General features: G+C 42.1%; 1 pseudogene; it reads left to right on the top strand.

Moving 5' to 3' along the window:
- The first annotated feature begins 9,436 nt into the window (after positions 1-9,436).
- On the top strand, positions 9,437-12,350 carry LOC121928968 (annotated as a pseudogene).
- The last annotated feature ends 1,023 nt before the right edge of the window (positions 12,351-13,373 follow it).

Raw genomic sequence — 13,373 nt, 5'->3', positions numbered from 1 at the left:
TGAGAACCCGATTGGAACACAGACATGCGGTATTCTTAAATGTGTTCCGTTCTCATCACGTTCTGAGAACGTTCTCAGAACGCAGTGCGGTAATCTCCAGTGATTCTGAACCTTATATTCCAGGTTTCTGTCTCATGAGAAGAGCCACCATAGACAGAAGAGCATCTCCTCTGCAAACTCATTGCTTTTTAATATAAACAAAGCAAGACTGGAGAATGGGTTAGTACTCTCCTTCTCATGTCTTTACTTAATAAACAAGAGAATGACTAATAGAACCCCCATTGGAAAAGGCATGTGGATACTTCTAGTCATCTAGCAGAAATTGATAGGAAGAAATATATGCAGCAAGGGAGTGAGAGGAGCTTGGGAAACCTTTCACATGCCATGTCCTTATATTACCTACAAGTCTTGCCCCATAGCAAGATTTACTTGTCCCATGGCTTTTCCAAGGCCTGCTCCCCAAGATTTGCCTGAACTATCTATGATTGCTAGAGCCTATTAAACATCTGACATTATATCATAGCATAAGATGATTGCTCTAAACCTTTTATCTAGAAATATAGTTAATATCAGACTCAAGAAAGGAATGACATCAAGGAATCCAATAAGAGATCACTTGGGTAGTGCCAGCCCTACTATTAGGCAGAAAGCTAGATGTCATTAAAGGGCAGTATATTGTTATTTAATTCTCTATTACTTTTGCTGCTGGGGTGGGGGCATAGGCTTCTGGGACATTCTGCCTCTTGTTCTAAAATAACTTGATTGTCTTTGGGTACTACACATTTGTATTTGTGTGGAGTGTCATTTTCTGACAGGAGGCAGGGATGGCAGGGATGCCTCAGACAGCAAAATGTCTTGTCCTGGCCCTGCAAAAAGGATAGAGAAATAACAACAATTCTATTTCCTGACAGCTACTGTAAATATGAACTGAGATCTATATGACTGCTACTGCCAAAATTCTGGATATTGTTTATTTATTTATTTGTTTATTTGCAGAGAGCGGATCCAAATTGTATGGATTGAGATAGAAACCTCCAGCTGAGAATTGCTGGGCTGTCATCTACATTTCAGAGTCAGCTCCAAATACTAACACAAAGGCTGACATGATTTTGACAGCATCATCTTGGATTCTGTTTTTAGCTATCCTTCTAAGCTTTCTCTCAAATCAGCTTGATAAAGTCACAAAGCAGCAGTCTTGCCCATAGTGCTGTTCTATGTATACTTTACCTTAGAAAACAATCTATTATTTACCCCAGAATCATCTATCCCATATATAAAATGGGAGCTGGAAGCAACTCTAAACCATAGACTTGCAATATAGAGCTTAAAACTTTCATTTTTAGGAATCTGGTTCCATTCTTGGCAAGAGGATATTTTCCAACCCCATCATGAAACCTGAATTTGGAACTGAACTGGAAGTGAAATGATTGCAAGGGTGAGTCAGATTTAGGGTCCTATTCTCATTCTACTTTATCTGGCCCTGACATATTATGCTGGATGACTGAAGTCAACAAAAGTATGGTCCACTGTTCTCTCGGCAACAGCTCCTGGAGCCATGAATCTCTTAGATTCTGGGAGCACCAACTGTGACTGTGACTATAGCCATTGGCTTCCAGTTTTGTATTTTCCTTGTCACACATCAGATTGTAGATGGCAACTTGGTTTTCTTCCATTCCTAACAACTTGCCTGGGGCAGTGAACTAGGAAGGAAGGAGACAGAACACACGTGTGTTAAGAGGGTGAGGGGGAGTGAAAGCAGTGACCTGATTTTGTTGGCGATGCTGCAGCAGCACATTGTTCCTGACTGATAAAGCCCACAAGCCTGGCTTAAATGACTGTTTCTAACTGCTGCACTTGGTGCAAAAATGTAAGCGTGTGGCTAGATTATGTAAATTTAGTTTAGATGTGTACTTTTTAAAATGCCTTTCTAAATATGGATGGCTTTCAGGATAAAAATACCATTTTAAAAAAATCCTCCAGACTTCAAACTGAGAGATTTGGCAAGATGATATGGATGGATGGATGGATGGATGGATGGATGGATGGATGGATGGGTGTGCATCTCACTTCTGGCCACAAGGTGGGTGGAAATCAAGGTTTTATTGTGGTTGTTGCTATTGTTCTTACAGGCACTATTTTGCTTGGAATTCAAAAGGGTTAGTTATTCAGACATTCTGATGAGTCTTCTGCATGAGTCCTGTTCTCATGGGAGTCACAGTAGCAAAAATAAAATGGGGACATACCGCTCTTGAAGGGAGCCATCACTACATCTCCTCTCATTTACATAATCCTATTGTGTTCTCTTCCGGACTCTCTCTTAACTCTGCTTCCCTGCCTCATGCATGCCTTTTTACATTTTTCCTCCCACTTTTTGCATGCAGTCCCAGAGCTCTGCTACTGTGACTGAAATCAGAAAGAAAGAAAATAAATAGAAAAATAAATAAAGGTAATAAAGATAATCAGGAAAAGTGAAGGTGAGGGTGGACAGGGGGAGAAGGGGACACTGACACCATGTGACTCGCAATTGTGCAACTCTGCACCTGGGAACCTGTGCACTTGCCAGGTCACTGATGAGTTCCAACTTGAGGGAACTGAAAAATTTGAATCAAATGGTTCAACTGCATGAAACTCTAAGGCCGGTTACAAACCGGCATTTGGGACGTCCGGAGGACGTCCTATTTTAAAAAAGGGGCGTCTCTTCTAGACGCCCCTGGGCCTAATACGGACTCCGTCCGTACAAGATGGCGCCGGCCCTTCTACACGGCCGATGCCATCTTTGCGTATCGGACGCTGAGCGTCCGTACGTGTCGCGTCCTTTGCTTTTGTGTGGTGCTCCAAACAGAGGAGCTTTCGTGGGTTCCTCCATTTTGGAGCTTCTTTTTCGGTCCACAGGGGAGCCGCGCCGTGTGGAGGCTCCGGCTCCCCCGCGGACTAACCGGCAGCGGCGGCAGACCGCCACAAAGCGGCGGTTTGTATCCCGCCCAAGATTGTTTTTAGCAGCAAAAAACAAACAAAAAACAAAAACAAAAAACTGTTATTGGAGCTGGTCTCCATTTGGTCCCCTTTATTTGTCTCTGTTCTACTGAACTTTATGCCTATTCATTTTGTCCAGTCTCTTCTGTTCATTCCATACATCACACAGGATCACTGGCTCTTGCCTAACATCACTATTTGCTTCAACCCTAGCTGATTCTCTTTTTATCCCAGGAAAGATAAGCATCAGACCTGAACTGACCTGTAACCTAAACTCTCCATGGATCCTGCCTTTTCAGTTAAGCCTTGCCCTTGGATACCTTGAATGCTAACTTGAAGGCAATTCGCATTTTATGAGATTGCTGAAGAGAGACAGTAAGGATTCCCTTCCTGATTTTACTCCTCCTTCCTCTGTTCCAGGTGAGAAAGAACACCCAAACCCAACCTTCTCAGCTGACATTTTCAAGTACTGACAAACAACATTTTCTCCCCCCCCCCCTTCCTTGAATAGTGAAGAGGAAGCAGAAGCACAGAAGCAAGAAACAGGTCAATCTTGTTTCAATAGGGGTCTGTCCAGTTCTGGCACTGTTGACACTTTTAAGCTCCTTTCAGCACTGAAGTCAAGTACAGTTTGATTAGCTGCTTACAGCACTATAAGTAATGGTTCTGGATAGATGCCCCAAAGTGCAAGACGGAAACAGCTATAGTTAGTTATAACATTGGACAAGTTACTTTTTTCTGATCAAAGTCCACAGAATCTACTAGCCAGCATTGCTAGGGTAATTGGCCAAAAGATTGATTTTACCCAAGTGCCATATTGGATGTGCTGTAGTCATGGGCTATAATTGGGGTGAGCAGGATTTCCATGGGGTTCCCTTCTCACAACAGAAGTTGACCATTCATGAGGTAGTGCTTCCCTAGTGGGAAAATGTACTTTGCTGTTTTGACTGGAAACTTACCTCTCTTCTGACAAAACACTTGCCAAGAGAGGTGGAGATAGCATGCTGGGCATTTGTACTGTAGATTGCCTGAATCAAAGTGGTTGCAATAGCTACTTAAAAAGAAGGCATAAGGCACAACAAGTGGAGAAAGCCATCCACCCCTTACCTTTCTAAATGGCCATTAAATGGGAGGCAAACTGTTCCCAAAGACTCCCAAAATGTAGTAGGTAGGGCAATGGTGTAGTGATAACTTTTGAAGTACATGCACTTTTCATGATAATCTCCATAGACAGCACCCCAAGGAGAGTCCAAAAACACAGGTGGCTGTGTTAATCCAAACCAGTTCTAGCAGTTTTCCTTCTCACTAATGAACAGTCTCTTGTAAAGTTCAGAGATTAACATTTTTGTTTTTTGTACTGCAACTCCAAGAATGTCTGAGTTATTAGAGCCTTTGGGCTTTGTTTATCCACTAAACCTCACTGAAAGAAGAAAATTACCAACACGCATTGGCTGAAGGGCTCTGAAAGTTCTAGATCAAAATCATTTTGCAAACTCGGGTAAAGTAATGGATTTTAATTTCTCATTCAAGACCAGCCCACTGCAAAATACAACATTATTACAGGGGTACCCCGGGTTACGAAATTAATTCGTTCCGCCGCCGCTTTCGTAACCCGGAATACTTCGTAAGGCGAAAAAGCCATAGGCGCTAATGGGGAAAAGCCGCGATTTCGTGTGAAATAGCGCCGAAAAGCACCAAAAAAATTTTCGTAACCCGAAATAACCTTCGTAACCCGGAACAGTTTTTTTGAATGGATTTTTTTCGTAACCCGGAAATTTCGTAAGGCGGCGCATTCGTATCCCGGGGTACCAGTGTACAACAATTACAAAATAATACATTATTACAACAATGATAGCTTACCACAATACACGTTGTTGCTGGCAAAATCTCCACCCCATCACCAGCTAGTGTGAAGACACCAGCTATTCTTAGACAGAACAAGAAGAACAGAAAGGAAAGTCAGAGGAATGCCATCATCATTGATGCTGTTTAAGAAGTACTAGGGGCTCTTTCACACTACACAATTACAGCAGCATGATTCCATTTTAGCTGCCAACTTTCATCCTATGGTATCTTAGAATTTGCAGTTTATGGAGGGATATTAAAAATTTTGTGCCAGAGAGCATTAATGGCTCACCAAATTGCAAACCCCAGAATTCCCGGGATGTTGCTATGCCAGCTAAAGTGGGATCATGGTGCTATAACTGTATAATGTGAAGCAGTCCCAGAACATTGTTTTACAGAGAGCATGCACACACAGAGAGATATACATGTGCACACAGGCACAAACAGAGACACAGACACAGACTTTTGGCCAGCTGTTTTTGCTCAGGTTGCCAGCAGTAGCTGACGGTTTCTATAAAACTGGAAGAGTGAATCATTCAAGGCTTTAGCCTGAATTTAAAAGAGCTATCCAAGGGGCTGAACATAATTTTGGGGAAAGATCCTACATTTAGATAACTCCTCTAATGTTTAGACAGTGATGACAAACCTTTTAGAGACCGAGTGCCCAAACTCAGTGGCGTTCCCACACTGGATGTCATCTAGAGCAGGGGGAGGGATGACTTTTTGGGTGCAACACTACCACGGAGCGAGGGTGGGCTTCTTGGGGCAGGACTTCCAGGAGAAAAAAACCCAAGGCACACTCTCTCAGTCTCAGGCTAGCGATAGTAACACACACACACACACACACACACACACACACACACCATGAAACTTGCCAAGAAAATCCCATGACAGTTTCACCTTAGGGTAGCCAGGAATGACTTGAAGACTCACACACATGACACACACTCTCAGCCTCAGGCTAGCAATACCAACCCCCCATGACAAAACACTGTGCTGCTGCCACTTCCTCTTCCTTCTGTTGCTCCTCTCTCTCCCTCTCACCTGTGGCTCGTGGGTCACTGGTGGCATGGAGCCACCACCACCACTTCCTCCTCCTCTTCTTCCTCCTCCCTCCATCCCTCCCAGTTCTCACTGGCAGCAAGTGGATGGCTGGTGGCATGGGACTGCCACCGCTGCTGCTATTTCCTCTTTCTCCTCTTCTTCTTCTTCCTCATCCTCCTCCTCTTCTTCCCACTTCTTCCTTCTCTTCCTCCTCCCTCCTTCCCTCCTCTCACTGGCAAGAGGGCGGCTGATGACACGAGACTGCCAACACTGTCACTGCTTCTTCCTCCACCTCCTCCTCTCCCTCCCTCCCTCCCTCCCCTCACCGGTGGTGAGAACATCGTATGCCCACAGAGAGTGTTCCACATGTCGACACTGGCATGCATGCCATGGATTCGCCATGTCTGGTTCAGACTAAAACCCAGTGCAGATTCACCACTGGCATGGACCCCTCAAGCTACCACTGCATATTGCCTTTGAGATGTCTGTTCAGGAGTGCAGGCATTAATACAGATTGATCAATACTGTCTTCAACAATAATGTTCAGTCCATTCTTTGGGAACATAAGGTTATCATCACCTTGTAGCTATACTGACCTGAAGTTTGTTGTGGTGACCACAACTTGCTTCTGTGCTGTTCTAATCACTTACAAAAGGACTGGGCTGCTTGCTGGGTTTCAGATGGAAGCCTATTTCAAGCACAGCAAGTTTGGCAGTCTCTGAAGAACCCGAAGAGATGGAAGAATAAATGGAAGCACTTATGTATTTATCAGCAAACCTTTCAAGTGTTTCCTAAAACACTTAAAAATATGTTCCTAGTAAGATGTCAGAGGTTAAAGTATCATTATGTCTCAGCTATTCAAATATCACAATTCAGTTTTAAGACTAACTATGAGATTAATTTAAGATCAGGAGATTGTTTTTTAAAAGAAAAGAAAAGAAAAAGGAAAAACTTAGAAGTGTTTGAGAATCCTAGTATCTTCCTTTGGATTTCTAATATTTATTTAAACTTGAAATAGGTTCCCCCCCAGATATTAAGAGAAAATGTACACACACAGAGTTCTTTGGCTTTTGGCCATTTCCCCAAACTGTCAAGAACTTAAAATAACTGAGTAGAAAATGAGTGCATCTTGATTCTAGTGTAATTGTGTGCAAGTGCCGAGGTTGTCATGTGCCTTAAGAGTATTTACACCAAAAAATGATAACAACGTGAACTGCCATGGGATCTTGGGATTTCTAGTTTGTTGAGGGACTTGGTGAAGGACTTGGAATTTCTTGCTAGAGAGATTTAATGCTATAGTTCAAGGGCTTCATAGAGTTTTAAGAACCTCATTTAAGTACAGATCACAGGATTCCATAGAATGGAGCCATGACAATTAAAGTGGTATCAGATTGATAGTATTGTGTAGTGTGGATACAGGTCTAGCGATGGAGTATTGGGGCTCTAATGGAAGAGAAACAAACAAGAAATAGGGACTAAAGAGATGAGTTCACAGAAAGCCAAGGAGGAATAGAATGATCTTAATAAGAAGATGGCAATCTGAGCACATGTGCAATCATAAGAAATGTAAATCAAGGAAAAAGTTAATGATGAGAACTTATTTTATGTACAGACTGACTTCATGTCTAAAAAAAAAGCTGCCATTCTGGTGAAGTAAATTTGATGCTGTTCATAATGCTCCTCTGGATCAGCATTCAGCATTCCAAATGAAGTGCAAAGAACTGGAACTGATCTAGTTGATTTTGGGTGATTTTTAACAGGTGCCTTCTAGAGCTAACAGTGAAAAGGTTTTGTGCCGCTGTTTCCTACTTAACAGAGAAAAGGCAAATGAAGCAGTGGGGGAAAATGGATCCCCTGTAAAAATTCCATGCATGAGGAACAGCAATTGTACAATAAAAGCCACATCTAGAAGTACCATGACTCATTGCATTTCCCCCTCTGTCCTTACAGAGATTCTTTTTTAAAAAATTCTAATCTGTATTAGCTCAGATTATGTAAGATTTGTCCCCATGTGTTTCATGTAGTCTAACAACCTGACTCCTACCTCTGCCTATGTTCACAATCCTTTTATCCATGCCTAAACCCCAGCTCAATTCTTCCCTCTCCATACCAACTTTTCATCTTGGTAGTAAAGTCATTAAATATATTTGTTGCTTCTTTGAAGGCTGATCCTCAGGGCCAAAGTCCATAAAGTCTGAGTTGTGCTCCAAATGTTTCACAATTACTTTCCTCTTTCCAGTGTCTGCTCCCTGAGGCAGCCACCATATTCTGCCCAATGACAGGACCAGCCCAGGTACAATTCTCACATGGAAGGCTCGCCTGTGATCTTGCATATGTATCCTCCAAAAGGAAGAACAACTCCAGCTAGTGTATTCAGAGACTCAGTGAACTATTGGAGTAGCATAGCTAGGAGTTTATTTTGAAGAAGGGAAGAGCTTGTGCAACAGAGGAAAGAGAAGTTTATTGTAGCAGAAAGCTCCCTCTAGTGGAAATCCTCCATGCCCAGTAAAGCAGAACAATCCCACTTCTAAAATGTCTTTTCCTGTCACAGCAGAAACTTAAACTGAAAACAATTTCTAATTATTATCACCGTCATAGGAAAATTCTACTGATTTCATTTAGCATATCAGCCCACTTATTCTTACAGAAAGTAATCATCATACAAGCCCTGCTTGGCAGAGCTTAAATGTTTCAATTGATTTAACAAAAATGTGTGATTTTTCTCTTAGAGAAGAAAGAAATAATGAGAACTTATTGTAGAGATGGATCACAGAGAAATATCTGTGCATCCATATCTTTCTCTGACCTTTAAAGTGTCAGTATTTTAAGGATGGCCACTCTTTCTTCAGCTGAGAGTCATAACAACAACAACAACAACAACAACAACATTTATATGCTGCCTCTCCACCAGGATCAAGGTGGCTTGCATCATAGGTCATCTGTTACAGGGCAGGTGCATGCTGGGAGTGAATTATACCAAACCAGCAGTGGCTGCAGTCAGAGCCCAAAGTGAAAAGGATAATAGAATCACTGAGTTGGCAGGGGCTTCATGGGCCATGAGGTTCAACCCACTGCTCAGTGCAAAATCTCCAACTACAGACTCTCCAGCAGGTAGCTGTCTAGCCTTATTCTGAAGACATCCAGAGAAGGAGATCTTACCAGTGCTATAGGCAATTGGTCCCACTGCTGAAGCACTCTTAATGTCAAGAAGTTCCTTCTAATGTTCTATCCTTCTGGAACATAGGGTGATGGAATAGCAGAGAACAGTCCTGCCCCCTCCTGTCTGTTACAGTTTTGATGTACTCAGAAAAGTATAGTCATATCACCTCTCAGTCTACTCTTCACCAAGGCGAACATGCCCAGCTCCTTCAACCTCTCCTCATGTTTTTTTTTCCATATCTTTTATTATCCTCATTGCCCTTCTCTGAACTTGCTCCAGTTTGAAGTCGAAGGCTTTCATGGCCAGTATCCATAGTTTTTTGTAGGTTTGGGGGCTGTCTGCTTTCCTTTCCTTTGTAAAGCAGCCCTGGCTGTACAAACTGAGAAGCAAGAGGAGAAGAAGTGTGCTAAGACAATGGCAGTGAGGTGTGGTGGGGAACAAGGTGGGGTACCAATTTAAAAATGAGATCCTGAACAAGATATTCAGGGGAACCTAAGTTTCCAGAACTTAAAGGGGAAGCTGACCATTTTACACTCCAACCAAAGCTCTCAAAGTTTTCTCACAGTCTCTTTTCCTTTTTCCCAAAAACAGTGCACCCTTTTGTAGTGAGGTACTCACCCAGGTAGAGAGAGCTGAAGGGGCTAAGGGCAGCCAGGTGGTGGAGGTTGAGGGGAAGGAGGAAGTTAACCCAGAGGTGGAGCCAGTGGTGGAGGGAGGAGGAGCTGGAAGGAGTATAAAAGCAGAAGGGCTGAGGCGTGCGGGGAGAAAGGATGGATGCGGAAGAGCTGTTCGGGCAGCAGCGGCCGGGGAAGGGAAAGAACAGGGTTTAAGGAGGCCAGAGAGAGACAGAGTCTCTGTGCCTCTTCCAAGAAGAGCCCTAAGGCCAAAACAGAGGCCCCAAGTGGAGGTGAGGGGCCAGAACCCTCGAGAGGAGGGAGTCTGGGCTTTTGCGGGCTCTGGGGAATGGACAACCAGAGACCTTGCGGATTTGGAGGACGAGTGGTGGAGTCCACAAGAGAAGCTTTGGGAAACAAGCCCTGTCATGATGGGAAGTGGGAATGTCTGACTAGAAGACCGGACTTTATGTTTTGAGTTATCATCTACTGAATACAAAGCTATTTTCTTATTAAAGGTACAGTTGTACCACACTTGCCTGAGTAAGTTTGTTGTGCATGTGGGAGAGAACATAAGGGGAGGAGTCTGTTGCCTTGCAAGATGGAGCCTGCTATGCCTGTCCCGCCCACACCTTTGTTTATGTGGAGGATCTGATCCAGACATCCCCGCGTAAAACAAATAACATGTATGCTCGAGCCCCATTGAAATGAATGGGGTTTGTGTATGTGGCGGTGCGGCAGTGTGCACCCCATTCGTCCCTATGGGACGTGCTGCCTCTTCCTCCCCGCACGGCTTTCAGCATATGCTGAAAGCCATGTAAAGAGCACCCGCGTATGACACGGGCACACTGTATTTCCATATGCCCTTGAATCATCATTGTTTTCCCTAACATCTACTTAGGATATTAAAAAAGTCAGCCTTTATGCATATTCTTTCCTTCTGTCAGTGAGTCATTTTCAATTTCCTGGCCCAGAAATTTCTGCCACCTTGATTTGAAGTAGCTATGTACATCCTGTGAGCACTATGTTCATATATATTAATGTTATTATGTAAATTGATGTGATGTATTGGCCAGTTTGCTAAATTAGCCTCTTAATCCAAAGCCCTTCCTAAATGGGCCAACTGGGAATCCAGTGATGGTGAAACCTAAGTGGGGGACAGAATACAAAGGTCATCTCATCCATCAATGTCTACATGAACATGCAGCTTGCAAACACAGAAGAGTCCTTTGGTGGAGCACTCGGTGTACAGTGGATCCTTGTTATACGCTGGGGTTTGGTTCCAAGATCCCCCGTGTATAACAAAATCCGTGTATGGTCAAGTCCCATTAAGTATAATGACATAGCAAAATGGTGTCCCTAATTAAAAAATGGAACATCAAGGTAAATTTATACTTTTTTGGAACATTTTCAAACCGTGTATGCTTAAATCCGTGTATAAAAAATCCGTGTATAAGAAGGGCCAACTGTACTGTAGTTCTTATAAAATGAAATAATGGCCTGTGGGAGGAGGAGGAGGAGAAGGAGGAGGTGAACTATGAGAATAGCTTGTGAAACATGTTTGGTTGATTTTTTTTCAAAGTTAAAATCTTTTTTTTTTTTTTTTTTGGCAGCTTTTTATATATATAACGTATTAGTAATAATTCTAGAGTGTGAAAAGGTGTTTCATGGAGTCCATGGGTTGTATTGTTTTTAATTGTTCTTGTCATGGTTTTAAATTATTATATATTTTGTTTTAAGGTACAGTCAGCCCTCTGTATCCATGGATTATGCATCCATGTATTCAATAATCTATGGCTTGAAAATATTCAAAATCTCAACCCCGAAGCAAACTTTGATTTTGTCATTTTATATAAGAGACACAATTTTATTACCCCATTGTATATAATGGGACTTGAGGATCCACAAATTTTGGTATCCATGGGGTGTCCTGGAACTAAACTCTAAGGTACTAGGGAGAAAATAAGTGTATTGGTGTTTTAAAATGGTATCTTATTTAAGCGTGTTTAAACATTTTTACTATTTTTAATTCATGTTTTAACTCATGTGTGAGCCACCTTGGTTCCCATTCAGGAGAAAGACAGGATATGAATAAGACAAGAAAAAATAAAATAAAATAAAAGTATTTATGTGTTCTGTGATTATTTTTTTTATGCATCGCCTTGAGGAAATCCTAAAGAATATTTGCAGGCCAAAACACAGTGGGCTTCATAGAAAACAAAGACCATATTTTTAGCATCCTGAGACATAGCTCCTTTTTCTTCATGGATTTCATTTTTCCCTGCACTTAATTTGGAATAGATCTTTCCATTCCCAGTATGAAAAATTTTACAAATGCTGAGTTTTTAAAAAAGAGTGAAAAAAATTCCCACCCATCTGCAGTGGCCAACTTGAGCAGTTACAGCTCTTCCACACATGGAAAAGACCATGTTCTACTTATATATATATATATATATATATATATATATGGTGAACCCCAATTCAGCCCCAAGGACAGGACTGTCAGCTGTTGCATCTTGAAATGGTGATTCAGGCCCTCTGCATATGAAGAATGGGAGCCTCTTCTATCAACTTATCAACCACCGATGTCTGTTCTAGAAGTGTCTGCTTGAAGAAGCCATGCAAACAACCTTTGGTCTCCCATCAGTGCCTGAATGCTTGGCCAGTGAAGTAATGCTTTCTTATATTGTTTGTCTTTTCAGCTTGAGGAGTAGTGTACTAATGATAGTTATCAGAAATGCTTAGAGCAGATAAACAAGACCTCATTTGGGAATTAGGTTTGATGCAGCAACATAGCTCTATGACCTTGCTATTAGCCCTACATCTTGCTAGCCTGCATCTTAGGGGTTATTCACACTGAGAAAATGATCCAGGATGTATCTGGGTTGAATCTTCATTGTTCACGTGCATCTGATTAAGTTGGAAGGAAGGCTGCCAAAAACCCACTTATTCTGGGATAATTGATATTAGGTTTTTCCTTGAGTTTTTTAAAAAAAGATCTGCATCATTGGTAATGTGAATAACCGATGTGAATAGACCTGGGATAAAATGCTGCATGCCTTGAACATGTTCCAAATGCATTTTCATCATCAACTCCATATTTATTTTAATGCTTGCACGTGTGAGCAACTGAACCTGTAGAGATGTGTATCAATGCAGTTCCATAGTGTGAATAACAAACCCAGAATGTGTGAGATGATTCACCTTTGTGTGCTTTAAAAATGATTTCTGAATGACCGCTTAGATTGCTTATCTACTTGCTGAAACAACCTAATAGATCTTGATCTGTACCTTCTGGTTCTGACAGCTTGTTTGGCCACCCAAAATCCTCCATCTGCTATAGGCTTCTAATTCTGCCCCCAATGCATGGCATGCCCCTTGGCCCACTTTGATCTAAAGCTCCAACTATCTATGCTCACTGACCAAGCTAGCTGCACAAATATTTGGAGAAAGTTGGAGAAAAGCAAGTTTAATGGAGCCATAGCTTCCTTCTGAGTTTGTGAGAAGTTATTTCTTTGAAATGCTCAGGCTTGATTGCTTTGAACCCCGTGGGTGGGAAAGAGGTCTTTCCCTCTCTCTCTAAACACAGTTAGTTTTGTACTGTCTCCAGGACAAACCTGAATTAAAACATACATTTAAAACATCTGAAAAATAATGAAACATAGAATTCCCCTTTAATCCAGTCTCAAAGTCTCCATTACATAAGTTGCCAAAGCTGTTAAATCTGCAGGTTTTCA

The sequence above is a fragment of the Sceloporus undulatus genome, chromosome 4 (assembly GCF_019175285.1).
Source record: "Sceloporus undulatus isolate JIND9_A2432 ecotype Alabama chromosome 4, SceUnd_v1.1, whole genome shotgun sequence".
NCBI classification, from domain to species: domain Eukaryota; kingdom Metazoa; phylum Chordata; class Lepidosauria; order Squamata; family Phrynosomatidae; genus Sceloporus; species Sceloporus undulatus.
Note: the sequence above shows the minus strand (reverse complement) of the source record. Positions and strands in the feature narration are given on the sequence as shown.